Below are 12572 nucleotides of genomic sequence, written 5' to 3' on the forward strand. Positions count from 1 at the left end.
GCAATCTTCTCTCAAATCTGGTCGCATTCAAGTGGCTCTTGATAAACCGCTAACTTATTTTTGTCAATTGCTGTTCAAATACGTGATGTAGATTTTTAAAAAATTACAAACAGATTTTAAATGGCCATCCCTACCAATTTCTTTCGATAGTGGGAGTCTTTAAGTGTTTCACAGATATCCTTCAGTTCGTCATTTGTTTCTGCAGGGTTTTGCAGCATTTCAAGTTGCCCCAAGGATTCCTTTGGCTGCTGGGATTCCTTTGGCTGCCCAAGGATTCCTTTGGCTGCCGGGTCTCTATGGCCTCCATAACTTGGTTCAGAGCAGTCTTGAACTCTGTATGGATCATCTCCAGTTTCACCATTATCCTCATCTCCACTGCTTGAAGATCTGCAAAATAACATATACTCAACAGTTTAGCTGCAAGCAGCGTGACGATACAAGCCATGAGTACCAGGCAGGACATGTATCAAGGCCATGTGAAATACCTCGATCAAAATATCCACCCTTCATATATATTAGTAGTATTGATAACCATATAGCTGCTGACAGCTATACAATTTGGAATTGATGTTGATAATACAAGAGAAGCAACATTTCGTAACATATAGGCTAGCATAATATACCTTTAATGTATCCAGCGGGCATCTCAGAAGCCACAGGCTCATCAAGCAGGGATGGCAGCTCTTGGTCTAAAATATAAGTAAAAATTCATGCTGTTATTCAAACTTTCTACATTTACGATTTCGAGATCAATATCTTGATGGCTAAAGAAACCTGATTCTGATGCTCTGTCTTGGCCAGCTTCTTCCTGGCTGCCACTTGGACTAACTGAATCTTGCCCTGAATCTTTTCTACAACGCCCGGAGAACTGCCCCCTTTATTCTATGTACCCAACGCACTAGAAGACCAGTTCTTAAAGCCTTTAGTCGTATCCTTATTCTAGTCCTCCTCTGTTCCTCTGGTGATGTAGAGGCTAACCCAGGCCCTGCATCCCCCAGTATCACTCCTACTCCCCAGGAGCTATCATTTGTTGACTTCTGTAACCGTAAAAGTCTTGGTTTTCTGCACGTAAATATCAGAAGCCTCCTTCCTAAGTTTGAGTTATTCACTGCGTTAGCACACTCCGCCAACCCTGATGTTCTAGCAGTGTCTGAATCCTGGCTTAGGAAGGCCACCAAAAATTCTGAAATTTCCATCCCCAACTATAACATTTTCCATCTAGATAGAACTGCCAAAGGGGTGGAGTTGCAATCTACTGTAGAGATAGCCTGCAGAGCTCTATCATCTATCCAGGTCTGTGCCCAAACAGTTTGAGCTTCTACTTCTAAAAATCCACCTTTCCAGAAATAAATATCTCACTGTTGCCGCTTGCTACAGACCCCCTCAGCCCCCAGCTGTGCCCTGGACACCATATGTGAATTGATTGCCCCCATCTATCCTCAGAGTTCGTACTGCTTGGTGACCTAAATTGGGATATGCTTAACACCCCAGCCATCCTACAATCTAAACTAGATGCCCTCAATCTCACACAAATTATCAACGAACCTACCAGGTACAACCCCTAAATCCGTAAACATGGGTACCCTCATAGATATCATCCTGACTAACTTACCCTCTAAATACACCTCCGCTGTCTTCAACCAGGATCTCAGCGATCACTGCCTTATTGCCTGCGTCCGTCGGGTCCGCGGTCAAACGACCACCCTCATCACTGTCAAACGCTCCCAAAAACACTTCAGCGAGCAGGCCTTCCTAATTGACCTGGCCCAGGTATCCTGGATGGATATAGATCTCATTCCATCAGTAGAGGATGCCTGGTTGTTCTTTAAAAGTAATTTCCCCTCAATCTTAAATAAACATGCCCCATTCAAAAAATACAGAACTAAGAACAGATATAGCCCCTGGTTCTCCTCAGACTTGACTGCCCTTGACCAGCACAAAAACATCCTGTGGCGTACTGCATTAGCATCAAATAGCCCGCGCGATATGCAACTTTTCAGGGAAGTTAGGAACCAATATACACAAGCAGTTAGGAAAGCAAAGGCTAACTTTTTCAAACAGAAATTTGCATCCTGTAGCACTAACTCCAAAAAGTTTTGGGACACTGTAAAATCCATGGAAAATAAGAGCACTTCCTCCCAGCTGCCCACTGCACTGAGGCTAGGAAACACTATCACCACCGATAAATCTACAATAATCGAGAATTTCAACAAGCATTTTGCTACGGCTGGCCATGCTTTCCACCTGGCTACCACTACCCCGGCCACCAGCTCTGCACCCCTCCGCTGCAACTTGCCCATGCCCCCCCGCTTCTCCTTCACACAAATCCAGACAGCTGATGTTCTGAAAGAGCTGCAAAATCTGGACCCCTACAAATCATCTGGGCTAGACAATCTGACCCTTTCTTTCTAAAACTAGCCACGTAAATTGTCGCAACCCCTATTACTAGCCTGTTCAACCTCTCTTTCGTAACGTCTGAGATCCCCAGAGATTGGAAAGCTGCCGCGGTCATCCCCCTCTTCAAAGGGGGTGACACTCTAGATCCAAACTGTTACAGACCCATATCCATCCTGCCCTGCCTTTCAAAAAGTTTTTGAAAGCCATGTCAACAAACAGATCACCGACTCATTTCGAATCCCACCGTACCTTCTCCGCTATGCAATCCGGTTTCCGAGCTGGTCATGGGTGCACTTCAGCCACGCTCAAGGTCCTAAACGATATTATAACCGCGATCGATAATAGACAGTACTGTGCAGCCGTTTTCATTGACCTGGCCAAGGCTTTGACTCTGTCAACCACCGCATTCTTATTGGCAGACTAAATAGCCTTGGTTTCTCAAATGACTGCCTCGCCTGGTTCACCAACTACTTCTCAGATAGAGTTCAATGTGTCAAATCGGAGGGCCTGTTGTCTGGACCTATGGCAGTCTCTATGGGGGTGCCACAGGGTTCAATTCTTGGGCCGACTCTTTTCTCTGTGTATATCAATGACGTCGCTCTTGCTGCTGGTGACTCTCAGATCCACCTCTATGCAGGCGACACCATTTTGTATACATCTGGCCCTTCATTGGACACTGTGTTAACAAACCTCAAACGAGCTTCAATGCCATACAAGACTCCTTCAGTAGCCTCCAACTGCTCTTAAACACTAGTAAAACTAAATGCATGCTCTTCAACCGAACGCTGCTTGCACCCGCCCACCCGACTAGAATCACTACTCTCGACGGGTCTGACCTAGAGTATGTGGACAACTACAAATATCTAGGTGTCTGGTTAGACTGTAAACTCTCCTTCCAGACTCACATTAAGAATCTCCAATCCAAAGTTAAATCTAGAATCGGTTTCCTATTTCGCAACAAAGCCTCCTTCACTCATGCTGCCAAACATGCCCTCGTAAAACTGACTATCCTACCGATCCTTGACTTCGGCGATGTCATTTACAAAATAGCCTCCAACACTCTACTCAGCAAATTGGATGTAGTCTATCACAGTGCCATCCGTTTTGTCTCCAAAGCCCCATATACTACCCACCACTGTGACCTGTACGCTCTTGTTGGCTGGTCCTCACTACATATTCGTCGCCAAACCCACTGGCTCCAGGCCATCTATAAATCACTGCTAGGCAAATCCCGCCTTATCTTAGCTCATTGGTCACCATAGCAACACCCACCCGTAGTCTGCGCTCCAGCAGGTATATCTCACTGGTCATCCCCAAAGCCAACACCTCCTTTGGCCGCCATTCCTTCCAGTTCTCTGCTGCCAATGACTGGAACAAATTGCAAAAATCTCTGAAGCTGGAGACACTTATCTCCCTCACTAACTTTAAGCATCAGTTGTCAGAGCACCTTACCGATCACTGCACCTGTACACAGCCCATCTGAAATTAGCCCGCCCAACTACCTCATCCCTATATTGTTATTTATTTTGCTCATTTGTACCCCAGTATCTCTATTTGCACATCTCTTGCACATCTATCATTCCAGTGTTAATACTAATTGTAATTATTTTGCACTATAGCCTATTTATTGCCTTACCTCCATAACTTGCTACATTTGCACACACTGTATATATATTTATTTCTGTTGTATTTTTGACTTTGTTTTGTTTTACCCCATATGTAACTCTGTGTTGTTGTTTTTATCGCACTGCTTTGCTTTATCTTGGCCAGGTCGCAGTTGTAAATGAGAACTTGTTCTCAACTGGTTTACCTGGTTAAATAAAGGTGAAATAAAAAAAAATAAACTGAGAAAACAGAAGGGAAAACATTTAGACATAATTTGCATGCTTTTGAAACTGGCACAGAACCTCAAGTGAAGGGATGTCAGTCAGGAGCTCTGTGGGAAGGTTAATGAATCCCAACAAAAATAAATGCTAAGCATAATTTTTTGTTTTAAACAATGCTTTTAGTTTGATGGCAAATACATACAGATATTTACAAACAGAAGAATATGGTGATTTCACTACTGTTGTCAGTACAAGTTTTACCCATACACAGCACCACAAGTATTTGGAAAGTTCTAACAGTATGCACAAAATAGTAATATGACTTTAAATAACCTAATATGCAAAAATGTGATGGTAATTGTATTCTATTGAGTGGCTTTGAAAGGTTTGTAAAGCTATAATACTTAATAGAATTCAATTGTTTACCCTAACAAACTACAACCAGACACTTACTGTCGCTCTGGCTTGAGGTGGCACATGGCCTCAAGTCCTCTGCATCTGCAACTTCAGAGAATATCACAAATGTCAAACCGTTACCACATTTACAGTACACACTTAACAGATTTTCCTGTCCATCCCATACAGTTGGTGGGAACAGAACTTTGAGAAAGTAGGCTCGTTTATCAGACTTGAAACATTATGTACATTGTAGGGTCTTTTCAAAGACACTGGCTCTTGAAGTTGCTAATAGGAAAAAAAAGAACTGTTACACTTTGGTAATGTGACTAATATCGGATGGGTGTGGTAATTTCTTGTCATATCAACTGCAAGGCATTTGAATAATGTTGGTGTTATAGAACGGATAAATTGCACTTTTCATTATCTGGATTGTGTACATTTAAGACAGCCCTTTAGTAAAAATGTATGTATCAAGCCATAGCCTGCATTATTTTTTTATATGCTTATGCTAGTAATAGACTAAGAACACTTGTCAATGTTGTTCTTCATCAGGACCTAAGAACACGATTACTGAACCCTGTAACACAGGCTGTGATTACACGTGGCACTATCCAAGTAACATAGCTAGGCTAAACTATCTATTAGCCAACTGGCTAAGTAGCTAACTGACAAGCTAACTCGCTAGTTAGATAGCCTGACATCATCAACGTCTTTAACTGGGGTGCTGGGAGTACACTAACTTACTTGTAAGGTTTAAATAGTACACGCTGGATAAATTACCTTTTGTAAAAACTTCCAGGAGGTAAACTGTGTTCGGTCAGTCGGAGTCGATGGCGTCTTCGCTGTTCAGCTGTGTTGTTTCACTTTTGACCAATTAGTATCGTAGGTGTTTCTTTCTGGCTCCAGCCTCAGTATTGTTAGTTAGTTGCCACACCCACTTTTATATTTGCAATGACTGATAATGGAGTCTAAAGGAATCGTCAGGCCACCACTACTGCTAGCTGCTTTATAATGATTTTTTAAAATTATTATTATTGTTATAGGCTACATTCATAAATTAATATAAAAAATATTATTTTCAGGTATCTTCCATAGGCCTATACTGAGGTCAAAATTACATTATGAATTTCCATAAATTTATTAAATCGGTAGAATTATGGAAAAATAAATTGCGGAGGGGAAGAGCTGGATCCACTTCCTTTACTCCAAGCACAAGTATGCTGGCCCCAATATCTTGGGATCTAAAGTACTTAAATAGAACGTAACAAATGTTCTTACACACTTAGAAAGACAACGTTACAAGTGTACCACCTCTTGATTTACAGACGACATTCCAAAATGTATTTCTATCATTCCAATTGTAACGTTATATGAAGACAAACCATAGCTCTAAATGTAACGTTATGAAATATTCCTAGGATATCTCCAAAATAACATGATATTCAGAACCTTTCATGGACTACCAAGGAACATTTTTATGTCTGTATAGCAACCGGATATTTATAACCTCTATAATACTTATTAGAATCGTTATGAATGTGCCTATAATGTCCCAAACGGGCTATGACATTCAGTACCTCTGGAAGACTTAAAGGGAATGTTACAAATGTCTCAGTTACGTTCCTTGTTAGCTGGGTTTGTAACGTGGTTTATTATTGTTCTCCTGCTAGACAAAGAAAATATTGGCAAAATGACTTTTCCGTGACACAATATACACTGCTCAAAAAATTTAAGGGAACACTAAAATAACACATCCTAGATCTGAATGAATGAAATAATCTTATTAAATACTTTTTTCTTTACATAGTTGAATGTGCTGACAACAAAATCACACACAAATTATCAATGGAAATCAAATTTATCAACCCATGGAGGTCTGGATTTGGAGTCACCCTCAAAATTAAAGTGGAAAACCACACTACAGGCTGATCCAACTTTGATGTAATGTCCTTAAAACAAGTCAAAATGAGGCTCAGTAGTGTGTGTGGCCTCCACGTGCCTGTATGACCTCCCTACAACGCCTGGGCATGCTCCTGATGAGGTGGCGGATGGTCTCCTGAGGGCTCTCCTCACAGACCTGGACTAAAGCATCCGCCAACTCCTGGACAGTCTGTGGTGCAACGTGGCGTTGGTGGATGGATCGAGAAATGATGTCCCAGATGTGCCCAATCAGGTCTGGGGAACGGGCGGGCCAGTCCATAGCATCAATGCCTTCCTCTTGCAGGAACTGCTGACACACTCCAGCCACATGAGGTCTAGCATTGTCTTGCATTAGGAGGAACCCAGGGCCAACTGCACCAGCATTTGGTCTCACAAGGGGTCTGAGGATCTCATCTCGGTACCTAATGGCAGTCAGGCTACCTCTGGCGAGCACATGGAGGGCTGTGCGGCCCCCCAAATGTAACTTCATTGAAGTTTTAGAAATCTTTGAGCGGCGAGAGAAAGCCTGTGGTTTGTGTCTCCAGACTCTGGAGTGTCATTTGCATACTAGTGGAGCACTCCTGTACAGTAAGCCTGCTCAGGGGAAAGGTGTGGACAGCCGCCAGTTCTGTGGGTTTTGGAGATGCTGCGTGCAATTAGGTTCCTCCACCGTAAAAAGACTGCCGGGCTGGCGCTGCCAGCCCCCTTCCCCCGGACCCTGAGCCCCTTCTCTGAGCCAGCCCATAAGCGGACAGGGTTGAAAGGTGCCATCTGACCATGGAGATGGCGCTTCCTAAGTCTGCCAGCAAGCTTCTGAGTGGATTTGGAGGTGTGTCTGCGGACTGAAAAATGTTCCCCCATCTGAAAAGTTTTAGGCTCTGCCAGGCATTCCTCTCTCTACGACTGACACACACGCACCACGCACCACACACACTTCCCTGCTTGACATCAAGGAGCTGAGGGATCTGTCCAGAACACCAACAAGAGAGCCTTGACTTAAAGGCAACTTTCCTTAATCACCCTTCAAAATCAGTCCGAGGTGGACTCCCGTGGCATATCCCATCAATTGGTGCAAACTTTCTCGGCAGTTTGTAAGTGTTTCATGCTTTAGCAAACTTAATGGCTCATTAAAGAGGCACACCTGGATCGCTTGAGTAGATTATCGACAGGAAGACTAAAGGAGAGACAGGAAGTAGATAAGCATGTTCTCCATGTTAATAAAGAGAAAGTGAATGATTGAAGTTTTTTTTTCTTTTTAGGAAGTGTTTACTCTCATTTTCAGATTCAGTATGAGATTTCCCTAAAAAATGCTACATTTATTAATGTTATGACACATATAATGACACTATTTGTCTGTCCGAATAGTGTCCTTTAGAGTCTGCTAGAGTTTCCCTCCTTTTAGCCGTAATTTGAAATGTAAAGTTAGGCTTGTTTGAGTGGAGAAATTGAGCACTGCTCTGGCCCTCAGTAGCCACCAAATAAATTTCAATCTGGGGATGTGAAATCGATACGTGCATTCTGTCTTCCACCTCTTTTAGAGTCCTTGCAGACTATCCTCTGTGATTTAAAAAGTATGTTAATGTAATTTATTGGACCTCTTTCCTTAATCAAACACATTGCCTATAATTACATACCTTGATGGCTGCTGGACTTCTAATTGCTAATGCTTTTCCTGGAATTTGTCCTCTAATCCTTGTATGTGATTACTCTTAGAAAGAAAGAAATGTGCTATGCTGCTTCTTTTAGCTGGCTTCTCACTGCCAAGGGAAATGGGGTTCAGAGCATGTCTTGGATGTCCTACTAGTATCTTGTTTGTCACTGTGCTGTTTGAGGGAGAGCTATCGGGTGTGGATGCTCAGGTTTTAACTATGAAAAGACTATTATAACGAAGATGACTATTATAATATACAACACAATCCCATTATGACCATTTGATAATTACTGATAATCAACTGATTATTGCATAAGTGGAGATACAGTAATCAATATGCAAAGGGAGATACAACTGTGCATGACCTTTGAGTGGTACAATGATTTCAAAAGTAAATGGTGTTTTGTCTGAAATCAAGGCAGGGGTGTGAGCCATAAATGCATGAAGGAAAAATAAATTGGAGTGAGATATTTAAAAATCTTTTATACGTTTGTATGCCCATCTGATGACAATCAGATTGAGTCGAGACAAGCTTATTTTATCTCAGTTGGGTTGAATGTCACACATTTACAGTGAGGGAAAAAAGTATTTGATCCCCTGCTGATTTTGTACGTTTGCCCACTGACAAAGACATGATCAGTCTATCATTTTTATGGTAAGTTTATTTGAACAGTGAGAGACAGAATAACAACAACAAAATCCAGAAAAACACATGTCAAAAATGTTATAAATTGATTTGCATTTTAATGAGGGAAGTAAGTATTCGACCCCTCTGCAAAACATGACTTAGTACTTGGTGGCAAAACCATTGTTGGCAATCACAGAGGTCAGGCGTTTCTTGTAGTTAGCCACCAGGTTTGCACACATCTCAGGAGGGATTTTGTTCCACTCCTCTTTGCAGATCTTCTCCAAGTCATTAACGTTTCGAGGCTGACTTTTGGCAACTTGAACCTTCAGCTCCCTCCACAGATTTTCTATGGGATTAATGTCCTGGAGACTGGCTAGGCCACTCCAGGACCTTAATGTGCTTCTTCTTGAGCCACTCCTTTGTTGCCTTGGCCATGTGTTTTGGGTCATTGTCATGATGGAATACCCATCCACGACCCATTTTCAATGCCCTGGCTGAGGGAAGGATGTTCTTACCCAAGATTTGAAGGTACATGGCCCCGTCCATCGTCCCTTTGATGCAGTGAAGTTGTCCTGTCCCCTTAGCAGAAAAACACCCCCAAAGCATAATGTTTCCACCTCCATGTTTGATGGTGGGGATGGTGTTCTTGGGGTCATAGGCAGCATTCCTCCTCCTACAAAGACGGCGAGTTGAGTTGATGCCAAAGAGCTCGTTTTTGGTCTCATCTGACCACAACACTTTCACACAGTTCTCCTCTGAATCATTCAGATGTTCATTGGCAAACTTTAGACGGGCCTGTATATGTGCTTTCTTGAGCAGGGGGACCTTGTGGGCGCTGCAGGATTTCAGTCCTTCACGGCGTAGTGTGTTACCAATTGTTTTCATGGTGACTATGGTCCCAGCTGCTTTGAGATCATTGACAAGATCCTCCCGTGTAGTTCTGGGCTGATTCCTCACCGTTCTCATGATCATTGCAACTCCACGAGGTGAGATCTTGCATGGAGCCCCAGGCCGAGGGAGATTGACAGTTATTTTGTGTTTCTTCCATTTGCAAATAATCGCACCAAATGTTGTCACCTTCTCACCAAGCTGCTTGGCGATGGTCTTGTAGCCCATTCCAGCCTTGTGTAGGTCTACAATCTTGTCCCTGACATCCTTGGAGAGCTCTTTGGTCTTGGCCATGGTGGAGAGTTTGGAATCTGATTGATTGATTGCTTCTGTGGACAGGTGTCTTTTATACAGGTAACAAACTGAGATTAGGAGCACTCCCTTTAAGAGTGTGCTCCTAATCTCAGCTCGTTACCTGTATAAAAGACACCTAGGAGCCAGAAATCTTTCTGATTGAGAGGGGGTCAATTACTTATTTCCCTCATTAAAATGCAAATCAATTTATAACATTTTTGACGTGCCTTTTCTGGATTTTATTGTTGTTCTTCTGTCTCTCATTGTTCAAATAAACCTACCATTAGAATATAGACTGATCATTTCTTTGTCAGTGGGAAAACGTACAAAATCAGCAGGGGATCAAATACCTTTTTCCCTCACTGTACAGTCGATAGCCCTATTTGGTAAAAGACCAAGTCCATATTATGGCAAGAACAGCTCAAATAAGCAAAGAGAAATGACAGTCCATCATTACTTTAAGACATGAAGGTCAGTCAATCCGGAAAATTCAGAGAACTTTGAAAGTTTCTTAAAGTGCAGTCGCAAAAACCATCAAGCGCTATGATGAAACTGGCTCTCATGAGGACCGCCACAGGAATGGAAGACCCAGAGTTACCTCTGCTGCAAAGGATAAGTTCATTAGAGTTACCAGCCTCAGAAATTGCAGCCAAAATAAATGCTTCACAGAGTTTAAGTAACAGACACATCTCAACATCAACTGTTCAGAGGAGACTTTGTGAATCAGGCCTTCATGGTCGAATTTCTGCAAAGAAACCACTACTAAAGGACACCAATAAGAAGAAAAGACTTGCTTGGGCCAAGAAACACGAGCAATGGACATTAGACTGGTGGAAATCTGTCCTTTTGGTCTGATGAGTCCAAATGTGAGATTTTTGGTTCCAACCGCCGTGTTTTTGTGAGAAGCAGAGTGGGTGAACGGATTATCTCCTCATGTGTAGATCCCACCGTGAAGCATGGAGGAGGAGGTGTGATGATGTGGGAGTGCTTTGCTGGTGACACTGCCTGTGATTTATTTAGAATTCAATGCACACTTTACCAGCATGGCTACCACAGCATTCTACAGCGATACGCCATCCCATCTGGTTAGCGCTTAGTGGGACTATCATTTGTTTTTCAACATGACAATGACCCAACACACCTCCAGGCTGTGTAAGGGCTATTTGACCAAGGAGAGTGATGGAGTGCTGCATCAGATGACCTGGCCTCCACAATCATCCAAACTCTGGGATGAGTTGGACCACAGAGGGAAGGAAAAGCAGCCAAAAAGTGCTCAACATATGTGGAAACTCCTTCAAGAATGTTGGAAAAGCATTCCTCATAAAGCTGGTTGAGAGAATGCCAAGAGTGTGCAAAGCTGTCATGAAGGCAAAGGGTGGCTACTTTGAATAATCTTTTTTGGTTACTACATTATTCCATATGTGTTATTTCATAGTTTTGATGTATTCACTATTATTCTACAATGTAGAAAATAGTAAAAATAAAGAAAAACCCTGGAATGAGTAGGTGTGTCCAAACCTTTGACTGGTACTGTAAGTGTATTTAATTACTTTGTAAAAATGAATGGATTTACATACAAGGTATAAAGCTTAAGTGTCAAAGCATTAACAAGCATTACAAGGCATTATTCTAAGCATGATCAGAGAGAGAGAGAGGGCGAGAGAAACAAAAAAAAACATTACTTGTGTCATGTCCCATAGCTCATGGGAGAGGGAGAAAGAAAGAAAGAAAGAAAGAGTGTAGGTATCTAACCAGCGCAAGTCAGGAACAAAAGAGAAACACCAATGAATCTAAGACCCTTTTATAAGCATCTGAGTTGTTTCGATTCAAAAACGGAGTTGTTGACCAATAGTATTACTGTAAAGTTAACCTCCAATCAGATATCACACCTACAGGATGTAACCTCTGCTTCTCAGAGGTGAGACAATGGGGGTTGGCAAGATCAACACAGAGAATGCTGAATTCCTAATACAACACAAAGGAAATTCATGCAAACAGTTGATAAGAGTCACTTCGGGGGCTGCCCTAAAATGCCAATGGGAACTGATATTGCTTTGGAGCAAAGCTCTGCAGCATTGAAGATATGATCAATTCAAGTGGATGTCACAGATCCAACACTATTGGTATACACTCTAGTTGGTTGAGCGATAACCTGGATCATGTTACAGGTATTAATCACAGTAAGAAGCTTCCTCTTGAAAGGGACATGTATTTATATGAGCTAACTTTAACCCTTCCCAGGGTAGCTTATCTAAAACTGAACTCATAATGATAATTGGTTGTATTTTAATAATTTGTTTTCTGATAATATATATATATATTTTTTTTTATTGATTTATTTTAGCAGATAATGTTCAGCAGATAGATACCTTATCTGGTTTTGCTCGGCTGCAGCAGGGTGCTCTTTTCTTCATGCCACTTCTGCATAGCTGTCTTGCTGAACTGTTGGTCTTTTCTGATTGGGGTGTTGTCCTGTTAGCATGGGGAGTAGTGGGGTGGTGGGGTGCTGTCCATTCTGGAAGTGGCTCGGTGGTGCTGGTCTGTCTGGGTGGGGGCTGGTGGACATGAT

At 42.3% G+C, this 12572-nt stretch overlaps 1 long non-coding RNA gene across 1 annotated transcript; it reads right to left on the reverse strand.

The window, feature by feature from the left end:
* Positions 1-623: 623 nt before the first annotated feature.
* Positions 624-4743, reverse strand: LOC121585731. The gene is made up of 3 exons (XR_006003896.1): positions 4677-4743; positions 775-828; positions 624-689 (listed from the first exon to the last, which is right to left on the reverse strand). It is a non-coding gene; the product is annotated as an uncharacterized LOC121585731 (long non-coding RNA).
* Positions 4744-12572: the final 7829 nt, after the last annotated feature.

This window comes from Coregonus clupeaformis, chromosome 17 (assembly GCF_020615455.1).
Source record: "Coregonus clupeaformis isolate EN_2021a chromosome 17, ASM2061545v1, whole genome shotgun sequence".
NCBI classification, from domain to species: Eukaryota; Metazoa; Chordata; class Actinopteri; order Salmoniformes; family Salmonidae; genus Coregonus; species Coregonus clupeaformis.